Raw genomic sequence first — 18311 nt, forward strand, 5'->3', positions numbered from 1 at the left:
AAGGGCATTTTAACAGATTTATATCATCTTCAACTGACTATAACCTTGTTTTCTTGTTTTTCATGGAGCCATTTCTATTATAGTTTTGTGATGCTCTTGTTTGTGTATAATAATGCCCACAGAAATAGATCTTTGAGGACTTTTCTTTGTATGTTGTTAATATTGAATAACTTTACCAGATTTAAGTACTCCTGAATACCCAGATGGGTTATACTTCAGAGACTAATAAAAGAATTGTAAGTTAATTTTCATTCCTCTTCATTAGGGATTCATCTAATCCTACAGCACTTTGAGTAGTTATGTCTCCAAATATTCACTTATAAACATTTTGTTTTTGTTGTGAATAGTTCAGATGAGATTTGTCATAATAACAACTCTTGAGTGTCGTATGATGATAATATTATCAGAGAACTGGGATATTCATCTGTTAAACTATTATAGTTGACATAGGTGGGAAGTTATACATTTGAAGATGCCAAATTCATGGATGCTGGTTTTGCTAATTAATTACAAAGTCCAAATGCATATGCTTAATTGCTGAATAGTAACATGTAGCACAATGCATATTACATGCAAGTAAGAATTTTCTGCTCTGTACATGCGATAAAAATAACCTTTTTTGGACCTCGTTCCATTTCATAAAAAGCACAGATTCTTTTCCTGTAGACTCAGAGTTATATATAGCAGTACATTGTTGCTACTCTAATTTGCCTATTCTTATATCTACTGACCTTTGGAAATATACAATTCACAATTTTCATACACTTGCACTTGGGCATACTATTATACACCTTACCCAGGTTTTACTGTCAGTGTAGTTTCTCTACTGGGAATGTGCTTTCTCCCTCACTCCTAAATGACCAAGCTAAGGAAAAAACCTGGTGAGAGAACAGTGCAAAACAGCAGGCTTAACAAGTATTACTCTTTAAGCATTGTTTAAACAACTGTTGCCATAATCAAAACCAAATAGAGTGTGGTAATTCAAACCATACAACCTGGATCTTCCTATAGTTCTAAAAGCAGATGAAGCTTAGCAACACATCCAATATGTGTATTGATATCTAGGAAGCACTTAATCTTGTAGTTACTGGAAGTTTCAGCAGTGGCTTAAAGCATTCTCAGTTTGACTTCTTTCACACTAGTCAGCTTATTTGTCTGACTTTATATTGTTATACTTAAACCTATCCCGTGTCTCTTTAAGACAGTGAACTGTCTTTTATTTGTAGCTCATGAATCTAATTCTTTTGCTCCATGCCATTCCATGATAAAACAACCTATAAATATATCATTATTCATCATGAATAGTGTTTTTATATTTCAACCATTAAGGCCATGGAGTCAGACCAGTCAAAGTGCTGTGTATGATGTGCACCATCATTTTTTTTCAGCATGCATAAAATAAAGGTTATTATTATTAAGCCTACAAGCCAAAACCTTTTATGTGTACTACATAACTTTGGAGACTACTTCTGGCATTAGTATTGCATGAGTCTTCATTGCTTTAAAGGTAAGCTTGAACTGTATAAGTGTTTGAGTAAATGGAAGTTGATGTCATTTTGAACTCTGTCCTGTGATGCTTTAATCCATTGTTACATTTCCTTGAAACAGTATCTGTACACTTGAACTTGAGTATACTGTGGCTTTTTTGTTTAAATACAGTGTCCTGGTGATTTTAGAATTCTATATTTGACAAACTTAGAAGTGAATAAAAAGAAAGTTCTTATTATTCATATACTGTACCTCTGTAAAGATTTTCCTTATGAAGGGAGGGTGTGTTTGTGTTAATTAAAACAATGTTATAATTATATCATATAAGCAAATTTTGACATTTAAACTAATTAATTTGCTAAAATTGAAATCTTAGTGCTATACTCAGAGTGAGTCTGCATCTTTGCGCTAAGGAACTTTCCCATGGTCTAGCATGTATGTTTCCTAGTGTGTTTCTCTATTATTCTTCACTGCAGGGAAGGTGGTTTCCCTGGACTGTTTTTTAACATATACCTCCTGGTTTTTATGCTCCAATAAACTTCACAAACACTAATCTCATTTGTCACTCATAGCATTTGTACTTTATACCGGATGTCTTTTAACATAATGTTAAGGATTGACTCCTTCCTTCACCTACATTCATTTTTTGAGATTGTAATTTTTACCTCATACTTTTTAACCATTGTTCTTATTTCTGTATTAGCAGTTCTTCAACTTTTTAGTCTGAGGACCCAAATAAGAAAATCTGCAACAGGCTGAGTTCCAAAATGTAGATTGTTGCTATAGTGATAGCCAAAGCACACACACAAATCAAAATGGCCATATAAGAAAAGGCAACGTTTGTGTGAAGCATATTCCTCACAAAAAATATTACAAAAAGAAAGCAACCATTTTTAATAAAACAATAATAGCAAAAATCACTTCTAAGGTCAAGTTGTAGTAAAACTGAGTGAAATTCTTTTATAATAGGTGCAGCTTGAGGATATGATGATGTTTGAAAAATATGAATGGTCACTTAACTTAGTCACTGAATTCATTTTGCCATATGAGAAAATAAATGTATTAAAGAAAATATTTAAGCAATATATTTACCTTGCTTTTAACACAGTTTTTAAAAATAATATTTATCAAAGGAGCACTACCACTAATACATTTTTCTAAATATGTCAAGTCCAAAATAATTCAACATCCTGGTTTTCATTTAGGAATTCAATGAACTGAGCAAATAAATTGAATTACATAGCTAAATTATTTCTCAAAAAATAAATGTGCCATTTGTATTTTATATGAATGATAGGAAAAATCTTTGATAACAAATTGGCACACAGTCCAGTTTGAAATTATAATGCTATGTACTGACATTGTACTGAAAAATGAAGGCTCTGCTCGACCGCCTGTTTCAGCCTTTTGAAATTTTCTGCTGTACTTACAGTTCTCAATGTTCCAACAAATATATCTTTCACACTGTTAGTACATTGAAATTTTTTGAATCCCTTCAAAATAGGATTACAAAAAGGAATTATTCCGCACCTAGTACACATTAGTCTTAATACAAAATCTTTGAACCATTTTTTACAGATTTAGATACAACATATGTCAAAACGACAAGCACACGATAAATCGCTGACCAGTTGTCCATAGCCATTGAAACTACATTTCTAAAACTTTGCCACGACATTATACATACCCCTGCCCAAATGACTGGCCACTTATAACAGCCAAAAAAATCCTCACATCTTTGTACCGCTCATTTTGGTTTTGTTTTGGCATTTCAAACTAGCACCTTTGTCCCTTCACCTCATATAATTCTCTTTGTGATTCCCAGCTCTCTCCCCCTTTCCTATGTGGAAGAATATATGCTCAGTCTGTATTGTATTTATGTGGATATATGTGTCTATTCAGGGTTTGCAATATGCTCTGTTAACTTTAAATCCTATCACTACAAATATATATGTTGATGTTTAACAATAAGTAATGAAGTGGATTCCCTGTATATTAAATGGTTTCATACTAGTTATTTTCTTTAAGTTGTAAGCAAATATGTATCTTTATAGGTACAGAATATTTTGGAGTTTCAAGCACAGGCAGTTACTGATAAGATAGTTAATGACCTCTGTAATAATTATAACTGATACATGTTTGTTAATTAAGGTTCACCAGACATGACCTAACTCTTGTTGGTATGAAGTAAGCAGGTTGACATTGATTGATGGAATGGCAAGAGTTGACGGGATATTTCCAAGCTATAAAATACTGGAGACTGCTTTAACTGGCATTCAGAATTTTAAAGTAAAGTTTGGGGTCAGCACTAATGCTATTAAAGTCCTCTTTTTGTTAAATTAAAATATCATTGCTTATTTTCTTCCACACCTATATGTGCCCTTGCTTGTCATTTTTCTCCGTTTCATTGTTTTACAGGTTGTAAGAGGAGTGGTGGTGTCATGGGCAATATTTATTATATTTTTGTACCACAGAAACAAAAGATCTCTGTGATGCATTAGCTGTATTGTTTATAGGTTACGTTTTCAGGCTGCATACTACCACAGTAAATAATATACTGAATAGAGGGCAATGTATAACTTACAGAAAATTCACACTTGGATGAAGTCAACTACATTTTCTATACAGTCTTGTGTCAACCCATCACGTCATTTTAAGAAACTCTCTTCTATGTTAATACGTCATAAAAGTGGAACATTGTAGCTCTTCTAGGACTCCTACTCTGACTGATTCTTTTCACCAAAAGTGCAATATATTTTGTCAACTAATTTTGATTGGCCTAATTGTCTCCCACCAAACAATTAAGGGCCCAATGTTTATTGTTTTTTGTTTATAATGTCAGATTCAAATGTTTTACATTACTATTTAGGAATCATATGTATAGATTCAGAGAGCATTATTCCAAAGAATCTTAAATTGCTGTGACTAAAATATTTATCCATAAAGTAATCAAATTTTGCTCAAGGATGACTTATTTTATTTTTAATGGCAGAGTTTAGATCATTATGGGGAAAATTGTAATCTTTATACAGGCAAGAATTTGAATAATTTTATTTGACAGAAAAATAATCTAGATGAAATTTGTGGTTAGAACAGTTAAGCCAAGAAAAGCAAAAAATACTTCTTTACTGAAAGTTCTTAGCTTAGCTTAGTATTCTTAGAAGAGAGTAGTCTTTTATAAAGCAAAGTTGAGATGAGTGGCAACAACCACTATTGCCTTTATGCATGATGGCTGCAGTGACTTAGACGACCAACAATGTGCCATGATCCTTGCAATAGTAGACAAATCCCCAACAATCACCACAAATACATAAGTGTGGTGTAGCTAGTGTGAAATGTTCCAAGCATTAAAAATTGTAAACAAGACCATATAGAAACAAACTGGTCCAAAAAAAATAGCGGTTCTTGGATCATGACACTTATGCTGTTTGTTTGCTTTGTTTTAGTAAGGTAAAAGGAGAATACTTATAGTTTAAGCTGTAAATATACCTGAAAGAGGATTAGGCTACTTTTGAAAGATGCCACTGGTTTCTTATCTGCAAGTGAGTACAAACATTTATGCAGCAATAAATCTATAACCTACATAATTACCCAGTTCCTTTTCCAGGTAAAATTTGAGAAAGGAATAGTTTACACATTAGAAAGGTAAACACTCTTTTATGTCCTTTGTGATGTAAAGCTCCCTGATGTTATCAAAGGCTATATTGGAAAATGCAGTACAGCAGGTCCACTTGGGCTTACTGTTATATTGATTTGGCTGATATTAAAATGGATTGAGGGCTTTGTATTGTATCTTTATGTACAATTTACATACCAAAAGCTCTTATAATATTTGACAAGTATGTGATTTCAGCTCTTTCCCTACCCCTAGTGTAGTGGAACTGTGTTTAATAAAAATGTTTTCCCTTCCTCTTCAATAAGTTCTCTTTCACACTGAATAAACTATTTCATTTCCCACAAGCATCCTCTTAGAAGTTTAGCATTAATAGAGGGGGAACTCTGCAAGTCAAGTGCTTGCTCTTTTTCACCTTTTTGACTTGTATGTTTTCTTTTAAATCAGGGTTGTCAGACTCAGATCCTAGAGGACTACATTGGATGCAGGTTTTCATTCCAGCTTCTTCTTTAGTTAGTAACTAATTACTGCTTTTAGTGGAACTGACAGCTTTGGTGTTAATTTTAAACAATTTGATTTTTACAAATCAGAACACTTAATAATGAGATGCAATGAGCCTTCAGATGTTGAGCTAACTATTAGAAAAGAATTCTTGTTGTTAATGAAACTCATTATTTAATTCTTTGGCTTTTTACTACTCTCATTATGTTACACCAGACATTTTCAAAACTATTGATTTTTCTTTTCCGGGAGCATCATCCAGATCCATATTTCTTAGAGCTTTATTTTTTAAATATTTTACTGATAAAGAAATTGTATTGTGCTGTGCCACTCATCAGGAAAAGAGAGTAGGAAAATGAGATGAAGTATGCATGGTGTAATGGGTACATAGCTTCAGTTGGGATCAAGTTAACCATTTCTGTTTACATCAGATTATTGTTTGACTGTTAGTAAAGGAGAAAGGAAACAAGTACGCATGTTTAATCTTAAAAAACAATACAATTAAAATAAGGAAAAATAATTAAATAAGTAAGTACTAAAAAAGAAATGGTTTGAAACACAATGTTTCACTTTCATAGTATCCCTCCATACCCAAAAGGTCAAAAAGGCTAAACTTCTATCAAGGTGGTGTATCTGTTGAAAACCTAAAATGGAGTCATTTACAAAAAGGAGAATGCAAAGCACAAATGTTAGCAGAAACAGAATTAAACCCTGCTGCCACTCTGTGCCCAACTATACACGACCTAAATCTTAATGTTCTCCACCAAGCACCCCCTTTCTCTCCTTCCTTCTCTATCATTAATTTTGTCTTGTGTCTGACCTCTTTATACTGCCAGATGAGCCCTCATGCCAAACTCTTATCCTGCAATCAGGTTGCTTTATAACTCGTCTCTCACTGGTGTCACTTCACGGGAAGCCCTAGAACAGGGGTGGCGAACTCCAGGCCTTGAGTGCCACAGTGGCTGCAGGTTTTCATTCTTACCATCTTCTTAATTAGTGACCAGTTTTTGCTGCTGATTACTTCTTTTAATTAACTTGACTCAGGCCCCATAGTTGTTTCTTTTTCTTTAATTAGCAGCCAAACAATAGTGACACACAAAACAAGCCACCACATGACCAGCTCTCCTGTGCCCATTACACAATATCTGAAATTAAAGAGAAGTGATGGTCTAAGGCTGATCTCACAGGTCACCAAAACATTTTGTTGGTGCTCTTAGAAAGAACAGAAAAACAACAGTTTTTGAAATGTGTGCTGTGGCAGAACGAGAGCCACAACAAGTCATGGAATTAAATAACGGGTTTAATTAAAAGCTTGGCTTCTCATTAAGAAAGTGATTGGAGTAAAATTGGTTGGAGTTTGAAGCCCCAGTTTAGCTGGTCATCTGTTAGCTCGTTTCACATCTCATTTCTGCTTGGCTGTCATTTAATGAAGAAAGGAATCAATTCAGATGGCTGAGCGCTTCCAACAGGGCCATTAAAGTGATGGGAAAAAGTTAATTAGCAGTGAAAACTGGTCACTGATTAAGAAAAGGGTTGAATGAAAACCTGTAGCCATGGTGGCACTCTAGGCCTGGAGTTCACCACCCCTGCTCTAGAACCACTACTTGTGTTGGGTAGGACTATTTATCGTAGATCCTGGTATCTCTGCACCCATTAGCCTAGAGTTGCCATTTAATGCCATGTCTTTAAAGCGTCTCTTTATATTTAAAAGGCTAATTCTGTACTGATTCTCTAGAAGATGCACGGAGAGACCTGAGCTCCTTCCATCCCTCCCCAATTTTTTCCTAAAGAAGCAGAGTGGCTCCAGATTCCTGGTCCACTAGCCAAAGACTAGCCATCTGTCGGTCAGAAATTCTTGTAACCTCTTGCCTGCTCACCTTATCCTTACTCTGATTTATTAGTAGAGAGTCACATATCCATGTTACTGACTTGACCATTTACTCCCTAGTGTTTTGGGTAAAATGGTTTTTGTACACTTATGTTGCATCTTTCTTATTCCTGCCTGTACTTTTTCATGATATCCTATATCTGTGCTATATCCTTCAACAAATATTTATATTTAAATAAATGTATAAATAGGAAGCATGGTAGTGCAGTGGTTACCAGTGCTGCTTCACAGCTCCAGTGTCCTGGCTTTGAACCTCATACACAGTCATGGTGTGTATGGATTTTAAATATCCCCCAATGTCTGCATGAATACTGTGGGTACTCTCGGTTTCCTTTTACATCATGTCAGTTATGTTCATAGGCAACTCAAAATCTGGCCTCTCTGTGTGCATGACTGGGCCTTGTAATGGACTGGTGCTTTACCTTGTACCTGGTGTTGCCGAAATAGACTTTTGTCCTTATGACTTCAATTTGGATTAAGTGAGCCTGAAAATATTGTTAAGGGTTTCAGAATGTATGTGATGTTGATATACATTCAATTCAGTTTATTCTCACGAAGTTTACTTCCATTTTTAGACCTAAATGGTCCAAATAGAATATAGGTTTACTGCAAAAAATGCATATGCAAAAATTAGAAAAAAGAAAGAATTTTCTTGCCTTTATTTAGCAGACAAAAAACACACAGTGTCTGGCTGTGTCTTAAAATTAATTCAATAACCTTAAATCCAAATTTCTTGATAAATCAATAAACCTTAGAATTAAGAAGCAAGGTGTAATGACTTGATATAAAAAACTTTTCACTTGCTTAGATTTCATTTTTTGCTGTGTACCTATCTAGCTCTTGCCTTATTTTGCCTTTACTATATTGATATAATAAAAACTGCTTTTTCCAACCTTTTTTCATTCTTTTATAAGCACGTAGCACTTTTGCAGGGCAAGATCCAGTCCTCAATCAAACACAGCAAGTGTAAAAGGACTTAAGACTTTTTCTTTTATTCCATATATTTCCTTTGTAAAGATATCTTTGTAAATCCATTACTTACCTACAGTTTAAAAGCAATGAATCTTTGTACTGTGTAATTCATTCTTTGTTGTTCTTTCTTTGATTTAATATGTTACTGTTGTTGTACTCTTAGATGTTAAAATTAAAATCAATGCTAATAAACAGGAGTAAGGGAAATAAAATTGCATTTATATCCTCAGTTTAAGTGAATCGGTTAAAATCCCCTTAAGAGCCCCATAAATCATTATGCTTTCTTGGAAGATTGCTGTGATATTAAACTTTAAACTTAAGGAAACTTAAGTTTTAAACCTTTTTTTGTGAATTCATTTCTGCTTTACTTTTTTCCTTTAAAACTTTTACTACCCTGATATTTCAGGTTAAATTATTCATATTGTGTATGCGTATGTTAAGTCTGAAATGTTTTCAATTCAAGTCAGAGTAGCGGGGGCCTGAGCAAAAACACAACCATGAACAGGCTATCAGACCATCATGTTTATAACACGAGTACCAATGAATTGGTGGTTTTGGTCCCAACTGTCTTGTAAAAATTACAAGCTAAACGTTAATTTTTTTTAACTAACTTTCTCTCTTGGGCAACTGTGTTAGAGAACAGTTGTGGGATACTTTACCTTACTTGATCCAAATATCTGTGATTTCCCATTTTACCAAAAAAACAATTGTGTATAAATGATGGATACATTTTTGTATTCATTACACATCACAAAGAATTTTTACAGTATACCATATGAATCTTCTTGGCCTAGCAGTCATCATAGGCATAATTCCTGCCTTGCATCCCATATTGTTCGGATAGACTCTGACTCCATGATGTTCAATTGGATTAGTCCACTTCAGTAAAGAAAAGATGGATGGATATTTTAAGGCATTTGGAGACTGATATAAACTGATTGTTAGAGAAGCTTATTGTTTTGCTTTGCAGTAGTTATTGCCATGTTACTCAAAAGTATTGTGTTATTTCACAAGGATATTACCTGCTGTGGTAGGTAGCATCGTCTACGGTCATGCTCCAATCATCTAGTGACAGCTAATGACGAAGAGTTTAAGCACATACATAGTGTGCAATCAAATAACAAAAAATTAACAGACAGTAAAGGCATACTAATCCTCCATGTGCTGAGAGGTAAATTTAACCTAACCAGTTTAGGACCACTGGAGCCAGTGATTATCACGGCACTAATGGGTATAAGGCAGGAAGCAACAGTTGAGGACAGTACGCCGATCCCTTGCAGGGCACAATTGCACAACCAATCACAAAAGAGTGTGCTGTGTTCAATTCAGTATCAGAAGTCTAAAATAAGGTATCTTTTTAGTTTTAATTCAGTCATTTACTATAGATATTTTGAAATAATATGATCTGGTGTTAGAGCGGCCAGTGTTCTTACCTCAAGTCTTCTGGAGCTGAGGCTGGGGAATGGAAAAAGGAAATGGTGTTTTTTTACTTCACAACACATGAAGGACTAAATGTGTTTTGTTAATTGAGAAGTAATAATGACAAACTTTCAGTATGCAGTTAAGTGTACACTCTTATAGTAATCGATCTAGAAATGCTCAGGGAGTACGTGCAGATGACATGAAATTCCTGCCACTGCAAGCATGGGCAGAGTTTAAGAGGTGGCCAGGAAGGACATGACCCTTCCAATAAATTTACCATGTTACTAAATAATTCTTGAATAAAGAGTATTTTTTTCTTAACTTTTTTAAGGCCACTTCCAATGTAAATATGTTAATAATTGTTGTGAACTAGGAGTTCTAAAGCACATAAGTTCCATAAAGGTGCTTCCACTAATGCAGACTAAAAGGAGAAAATGCACAAACACAGAAATGTTATAAAAATAAAAAAGGTTTTATTTTCACAAGAGATGCTCTGTGATACTAAATAGTTCAAAAGAGCACAATGGCAAATTGGAGTGGCCTAACACTCATGGCAAGCCTAGGAAGCAAAGTTCTAAATGACATATCCAGGAAATGGTTAGAAATTCAGAAAAATCACAAAATATTCGCTAAAGCACAATAAAGCACAATAACTCGCCAAAAGTCCCTAGTGCTTTCGAAAAGAACTGTTAGGAACTATGGGAAACCCTCCAAATGTATAGGGCAGAGGGCAGTTCCTGGCAGTGATTTGCAAGTATCACCACCTCTTGGTAGACCAACTACAAAATACACAAAACAAATTCCTGGCAGTTTACACACATAGACACAATCAAAGACAGAGAATAATGCAAACAATCAACAAAAGTAACATTATAATGAATGAAGGAATCAAAAAATGAACAGAACAGGCCTAAAACATGAATATGAACAACAGTAATCAATAAATATGTAACTTGGTGGGGTGTTGTTATTGGTGCTGCTCACGGTAATGAGTCTTGGTAGCTCCCTGCATAGAGTGTGCATGTGGGCCCATGTGAGTTTGCTCTGGTTTCCTCCCACAGTCTGAAGGCATGTTAGGCAGATTAGGTGAATTGCTGATTCTAAACTGGCCCATGTGTGTATGTTCATCCTGTGATGAGCAGACAGACACCCTGTATGGGCTTGTCCCTACTTAGGCCCATTGCTTGCTGGGAGAGGCTTCATTTCCCACACAACCCTCTCTTGGATAAGCAGGTTTAGAAAATGAATGGATCGATGAATACTATATTTTATAGTTATTCAAGCAACTCTCTCTCTCTCTCTTTCTATCTCCCTCTCTGCTTGTGCAAACAGCATGGCAGCCTAATCAAATCTCTATCACATGTCACACATACCACTGAAAAAATATTTCCAAAGAAAATGGGATGTAGCAAATTAATAACTGCCAAAGCTTCAACTTTCATATCAGCCCCCCAATGCATCAGAATGTTACACTGTGTATACATTTTCTAACTTGTTAAAAGAACAAGAAAGCACTTATTTTGCCACAGTTTTGATAAGTAGTCAAAGAAACTTAAAAAAATTAAGTTTTCTGTCATTAAAATATTATTGATGGTATTTTCATAATTTTGAAGTTTGAAATGTGTTAATGGAAGCGAGTCTTACTTAATATTGTAACTTTATATTATCAGCAGTTTATGGTATTGACATTATAACTTGAGATCTGGTTTTAAACTTCAACAATGTGGTTATTTTTTTTTGGTTTGTCTGGGCTGCCCAAAGCTTTGAGGCACGAATGACAGTTCTGCGCTACCACTCTGCCTATGTTTGATACATCTGTATTAAGCATATTAGACTTTACCCTGACTAAAACTAAGGTATGTTTACAACTTTTGTTAAGTTCTTGTCACTTGATTATAAGTTACATGTGTACTTAATCTTTCCCTCAGATAGCTGTCACTTGATGACCAAACCACACACATGCATGATATTACTAGCTTTGTGAGATAAGGCAATACATTTGTAAGGTAATGCTATGTTTATTGTGAAATAACCCAATTCTTTTGTAAAATAACATAATACTTTTGCAAGCTAAGGTAGTATTTTTTTCTTTTGAGTGGCTGGTATACGCTTTCATAGATTTTGGGTTAATTTGAATTATTTTACACAGTTTTCTTGAATTTATAAATTGGAATATGATCATACAATATGACTTGAGCTTGGTTTGATAACTGAACACTCAGTTCAGCTCTTGGCATAACAGTGTTTCATCTGCATTACTCCTTGTTTTTCCTGAAAATGTTCAATGTATCAGTGTAGGTGTCAGTAACAGCATCTTACTAGAGAGAAATATGATCTTGCTGCAGGCTTAACTTTGTAGCTGTCAGAACTTATGCTTAATATATTATTTAAAATTACTTCAGATTATTTTTATACTTTGTTGATATGTTCAGGCATACATTTTTGTAATTTGATTATTTCTTCTGATGCTTTGCTTCTGATGCTTTGCTTTGTATATAAACAGTCCAGGTCTAGTAGAGAGAGCTTAGGACTGTATTGGCTCTGATTTTCTACTTCTTCATATGTTTTTGATTCATTTTATGACTCGATAAAGAAAATTAAAGTTTTTGTATTGCTTAGGTTTTTCTGATTATGATTAAATTAAAAGAAAAGCCTAAATCTATAAATAAAAGAATCTCTTTGGAGAGAAAATGCATATGGATAACAGCACTCTGAGAATCCCTTCGGTGTAACAGGATTGTTAAAAAAAAATGTAATGCATCAAGTGTTGACCATTTTTAATTTTGAAAGTTACTATAGAATCAGAGCATTGCATTTCAAAATACACTTGTTCTCCCTATTTTCTTATATGTTTTCATTTTAGTCTTTAAAGTGAACTTACATTTTCGGCCCTGTAGATAACCTTATGTACCTATTTTGTGGTTTAGGATGTTCTTAATTCTCCTCATTTTATGCCTGTGAAATAAAATATTTAAAATTAGTTTAGAAAGAGATGGGAAAAAGCAAACTGATAAATTGCATGAAATTTAGCTTAGTTTCATACTATTAATAAGTTAAAAATAAACAAATGTTAGTACTATTCTGAAAATATATGGAAAGTTATAAATACAATATTTTGGCTTTGTATGAAAATGTGGGTAATGAAAGATAGTCTTTTAGTACCCTCTTTTGTTTTACAAAGCACAGTGAAGCTGAATACTCATGGTCAATGCTGAGTCTGGGATGATTTTTAAAAATGCACTGTTAGTGCCAACACCCAGTTTATCTTCACAGTCATTCCAAGTAGTCCTTGATCCAGCATGGGGAATGGAGCAGAGTAGGATGTTTGGGTGTGGATGGATATTTTGTAGTGGGATTAAATGTTCAGTGGTGGTGGATGTTGATTTTACACAATCCCTTTCTCAGTCCAAAATAAGAAGTGAGCTGCCCTGTGAGCAGAGATGAAGAGCCTACCATAAGAGAGATCTGGCTTGTTAAAGGAGGTCCATGATAATCTGTCAGCATAAAAAATGACAAAGCTTTATGATCTGGCTACCACAGCTTGGGGCTGAAGTGGTAATGCATAATGATGAACATCCTATTGGACTTCAGAGAATTTCTGCAATATTACGTTAAGTGGTAAATGGCAGCAGGAATTGCTTGAAGGTTGTTCGGTTTGATAATGGGTGCCAGGACTTTTAAAGAATATCTGGGCTCAAGGGTGCAAGAATAGCATCAGTCACCAGAAAGTACTAAACCTGAGTAAATCTGTAGCTTAGACATATTTTTGCTGGAAGTGAATCTGGGGAGAGGCCTAAAAGTTTAAATTAGCCATTGCCCACAGAGCTATGTTACCTCTATTTCTGATGAAAGAACGGTGACATGGCATTGAGACAAGATAGCGAAATGTAGAAGAGGTTGTGAAAACTGGAAGCGAGGCACACTACCTACCATATGCTTTTTTTTTTCCTTTGGTTATATTCTTGAACAAAAGCGCACGTTTATTTAACATTTGGACCAAATTCTTCACACATTATACTGTATATACAGTACAAGCCAAAAGTTTGGACACACCTCCTCATTCAATGTGTTGTCTTTATTTTCATGACCATTTACAGCACTCCATCATTCTCCTTCTTGGTCAAATAGCCCTTACACAGCCTGGAGGTGTGTTTGAGGTCATTGTCCTGTTGAAAAATAAATGATCGTCCAACTAACCTGACTTCTGCACAACACAACTGCTGGTCCCAACCCCATTGATAAAGCAAGAAATTCCACTAAATAACCCTGATAAGGCACACCTGTGAAGTGAAAACCATTTCAGGTGACTACCTGTTGAAGCTCATCGAGAGAATGCCAAGAGTGTGCAAAGCAGTAATCAGAGCAAAGGGTGGCTATTTTGAAGAAACTAGAATATAAAACATGTTTTCAGTTATTTCACCTTTTTTTGTTAAGTACATAACTCCACATGTGTTCATTCATAGTTTTGATGCCTTCAGTGAGAATCTACCAATGTAAATGGTCATGAAAATAAAGAAAACACATTGAATGAGGAGGTGTGTCCAAACTTTTGGTCTGTACTGTATATATATATATACATATATATATATATATATATATATTGTAAAGACCGAGGAGACAGTAGCAAGGGTTGGGGTTTTCCGGCCCGTATATTGTAAATACAAACAAAAACAGGTCAAAATTATAAACAAAAGTTCATAATCGACGCCGACTCCTGGCGCCGCGCCATTTTATTGGGGAGGAGCGGAAGTGGAGGAATGCGGGAAGGACCGCAAGGGAGGATGGGAAGGATGACGTCAGGGCAAGATGGCGGAGGAAGGGCGGAAGTATCGCACTGCGGTCAATCCAGGCCTATGGTGCAGGAAGGTCTTTCTTTCTATGAGGAAGCAGAGGGAGAAAGTTAATACCCCACCATTCCCTGGCGGCGAGTGGTTTCCCAGGTGCTATCGAATCAATCCGCGCCTCCTACTGCGGCGTGCGTGACACGATCCCCCTTAGCCCAGGACCGTCAGGTCGGGCGGACCTAACCGAGAGGTCGTGAATACGAGAGAGGCATCGGCATTGGCCTGAAGGGTGCCCGCCGATAAGTGACAGTGAACTTATACGGCTGTAAGTCCAGGAACCACCTGGTGACCCGCGGATTCGACTCTTTGTGTAGGGACATCCACTGAAGTGCAGCGTGATCAGTCACCAGAGCGAATTCGCGACCCAGCAGGTAGTAACGGAGGTGGGTCACTGCCCACTTAATGGCCAAGGCCTCCCTCTCCACTGCAGCGTGCGGGTCTCCGGTCCATCAGTTTCCGCTAAGGTACATCACAGGGTGCTCGACACCATCGACGCTTTGGCTCAGCACGGCACCCAGGCCTGTGTCCGGCCGGTCTGGAGAATAAACGGAGCCCAAAATCGGGCGTCCGTAACACAGGTGCCGGCGTTAGGGCCTTCTTTAGGTCACTGAACGTGTTCTGCTTTGTCGGTCCACACCACGTATAGGGGCGCCCTTTTTGTCAGGTCAGTCAAGGGTGCTGCTCTTCGAGAAACGGGAACAAACCGGCGGTAGTAACCCGCAAGCCCCAAGAAAGCCTGCACCTGTTTCTTGGTACTCGGACGGGCCATTCTAAGATGTCTTTAACTTTGGAGCTCTGTGGCGCACCTGTCCTTGTCCCACGAGGTAGCCTAAATATTTGGCCTCCTTTAATCCAAAAACACTTCCGGGGTTTATGCGGAGGCCGGCTTTAGCCAGTGTTCGGAGGACAGCTGCGACCTGCAGTAGATGCTCCTCCCAGGTGTCGGAATAGATGACAACGTCATCCAGGTAGGCGGCACTATAGGACTGGTGGGGCTTTAGCACTCTATCTACCAGACGTTGGAAGGTCGCCGGGGACCCGTGCAGCCCAAATGGGAGGACCTTGTACTGCCAGTGCCCGCTAGGGGTGCTAAAGGCCGTTTTCTCCTTTGCGGATGCCGTTAAAGGAATTTGCCAATACCCTTTTGTCATGTCAAGGGTAGTCAGATATCGAGCCGCACTCCAGCCGCTCAAGGAGGTCATCAATGCGGGGCATGGGGTAGGCATCGAACTTGGAGATCTGATTCAGACGCCTAAAGTCATTACAGAACCTCCAGGAGCCGTCTGGCTTGGAGACGAGGACAATAGGGCTGGACCAGGGACTATGGCTCTCTTCAATTATGTCCATGTCCAACATACGTTTCACCTCCAGTTCGACCTCTGCGCGTTTTGCCTCCGGGAGTCGGTAGGGCCTCTCGGACGATTACCCGGGCTCCGTGACTATATCGTGCTCAATCAGCGGTCCGGCCGGGTGACTCGCTCACTACCTCGGGATGGCTCGGAGTGTTTGGGCTAACTCCTGCCGCTGCTTGGGGTCAGCTCTTCGCCGAGGTTAAGGGCAGTTGTGCTTGCGAAAGGGAGAGTGACCTACGGGGCTGGGAGCTCCTCTCTATCTCTCAGGGCTTTAACAGGTTGACATGATAGATCCTCTCACTTTCGGTCGACGATTGGGCTGTTTCACCAAATAGTCGACGAGTCCTTTTCTCTCCTTAACCTCGTAAGGCCCTTGCCAGTGAGCGAGCAGCTTCGAGTGGGAGGTCGGGGCGAGCACCATAACTTCGGTCCCCGGCGGAACTCCCTGAGGACGGAGTTGCGGTTGTAACACCGGGCCTGCGCTGCTTGCGCACGAGTCACGTGCTCTTTTAGGAGGGGCCTGATCTTTGTGAGTCGGCGCGCGTTGCGCACGTACTCAAAATGTTAGAGGAGGGAAGAGCCTCGGCCTCCCAGCCTTCTTTTAGGATGTCGAGGATTCCCGGGGTTGTCGCCCGTATAGTAATTCAAAGGGGAGAAGCCTGTAGAGGCCTGGGGTACCTCCCGGTAGGCAAAAGCACGGCGGGAGGAGCTGGTCCCAGTTCCTGCCGTCGCTGACTACCTTGCGGAGCATCTGCTTAAGCGCCTGATTAAATCGTTCACCAACCCGTCAGTTTGCGGGTGATAGACTGACGCTTTCAGGTGCTTTATCTGCAGTAATTTGGCTACCTCCTTGATCGTATCCGAAGTGAAGGGCGTACCCTGGTCCGTGAGGACCTCCTTGGGTATGCCCACGCGTGAAAACAAGTTAACCAGTTCCCGTGCGATGCTTTTAGTATTAGCGGGCGCAGGGGACCCGCCTCTGGGTACCGGGTGGCATAGTCCACCATGACTAGGATATACTTGTGGCCACGGGTTGAGGGCTCCAGGGGTCCCACCAAATCGACCCCTATCCTTTCAAAGGGGATGTCCACGAGGGGAATAGGGACTAGAGGAGCACGGTCCCTCCTAGGAATCTGGCGGGTCTGGCACTCCGGACAGGATTGACAGAACCGCCGGACCTCCTCATTGATCCCAGGCCAGTAAAAGCGGGCTTAATCCTCTCCAGTGTTTTTCGCCCCGAGGTGGCCTAGGAGGTGAGCATGTGCCAACTCGCATATCTCCCGCCCGGAAGGTGCGCTGAATTAGCAACAACTTCCGCACCTCGCCCTCATGGGTAGCCACTTTCGGTACAACAGATCATTCTCAAGGACAAAGAAGGGTTCCGGTGTGGATCCGTCCGCTGTTGAGCTGTTAGGCAGAACGATCGCATTCGGGCAAAGCGCAGGGAGTCATCATTCCACTGCTCCCTCTTAAAGGAGGCGGCGTGGACCGAAATTGATGGTCCAGGCGCCGAGAGGGTCTTGGGGCCTGGGCCGGGAAGAGTTCCTGGCTAGTCCCTTCTCCGGCGGAATCTTCGGGTCAAGGTCCGTAGCCACGGAAAGGTCCCCCGAGACACCAGCGCCCATAGGGCCTGCCCTTGTGCACGGCGTGGAGGCCGGGGAGGGTGCCTTTTCCCCTCATAACAAGATCCAACGAGGCCCCGGGAGCGGCGAATGGCTTACCGCTGATTCTTTTAGACCAGTCTTGTCCCAGAATCACTGGGAAGGGGGGGTCAGGTAACACAGCGACCGTCATTTGGATTGGTTCCCCCTTCCAGGTAACATAGCAGTGAGCGGAACGATATGACCTAGTCCCCCCATGCACACAGGTAACCAACAAGTGTTGTTTTAACCACTGTTGCGGTAAGACGAAACGGCGAGCAACAATGGTAATGTTGCTGCCGGAATCAAACAAAGCCACCACGGCGTGCCCATTTAGCAACACCACTCCCGTGATTCGACTCGCCAAGGGATGCGGCGGGTACAATACCTCTCCGATGATGTCCAGCTGCAGTCCATAGGCTCCGGGCGATGTGATGGGGCAGTTTGGCAGCAGGTGGCCGGTCTCGCCACACTTGAAACAGCGCGGCGGACCCGGCCTCTCTCTGGCTCTGGCTGGCGCTTCTGCAGCGGCGAGGGGGGCTCGGGGTGGCCGCCCGTCCCTGTCGGTTCCCGCGAGCAGGCTTTTCTGAC

At 39.3% G+C, this 18311-nt stretch overlaps 1 protein-coding gene across 1 annotated transcript in view; it reads left to right on the forward strand.

The window, feature by feature from the left end:
- fars2 (phenylalanyl-tRNA synthetase 2, mitochondrial) overlaps positions 1 to 18311 on the forward strand; it is a 385695-nt gene that overhangs the window by 146706 nt on the left and 220678 nt on the right. The gene's annotated exons all lie outside the window — the stretch shown is intronic.

This window comes from Polypterus senegalus, chromosome 5 (assembly GCF_016835505.1).
Source record: "Polypterus senegalus isolate Bchr_013 chromosome 5, ASM1683550v1, whole genome shotgun sequence".
Classification (NCBI taxonomy): domain Eukaryota; kingdom Metazoa; phylum Chordata; class Cladistia; order Polypteriformes; family Polypteridae; genus Polypterus; species Polypterus senegalus.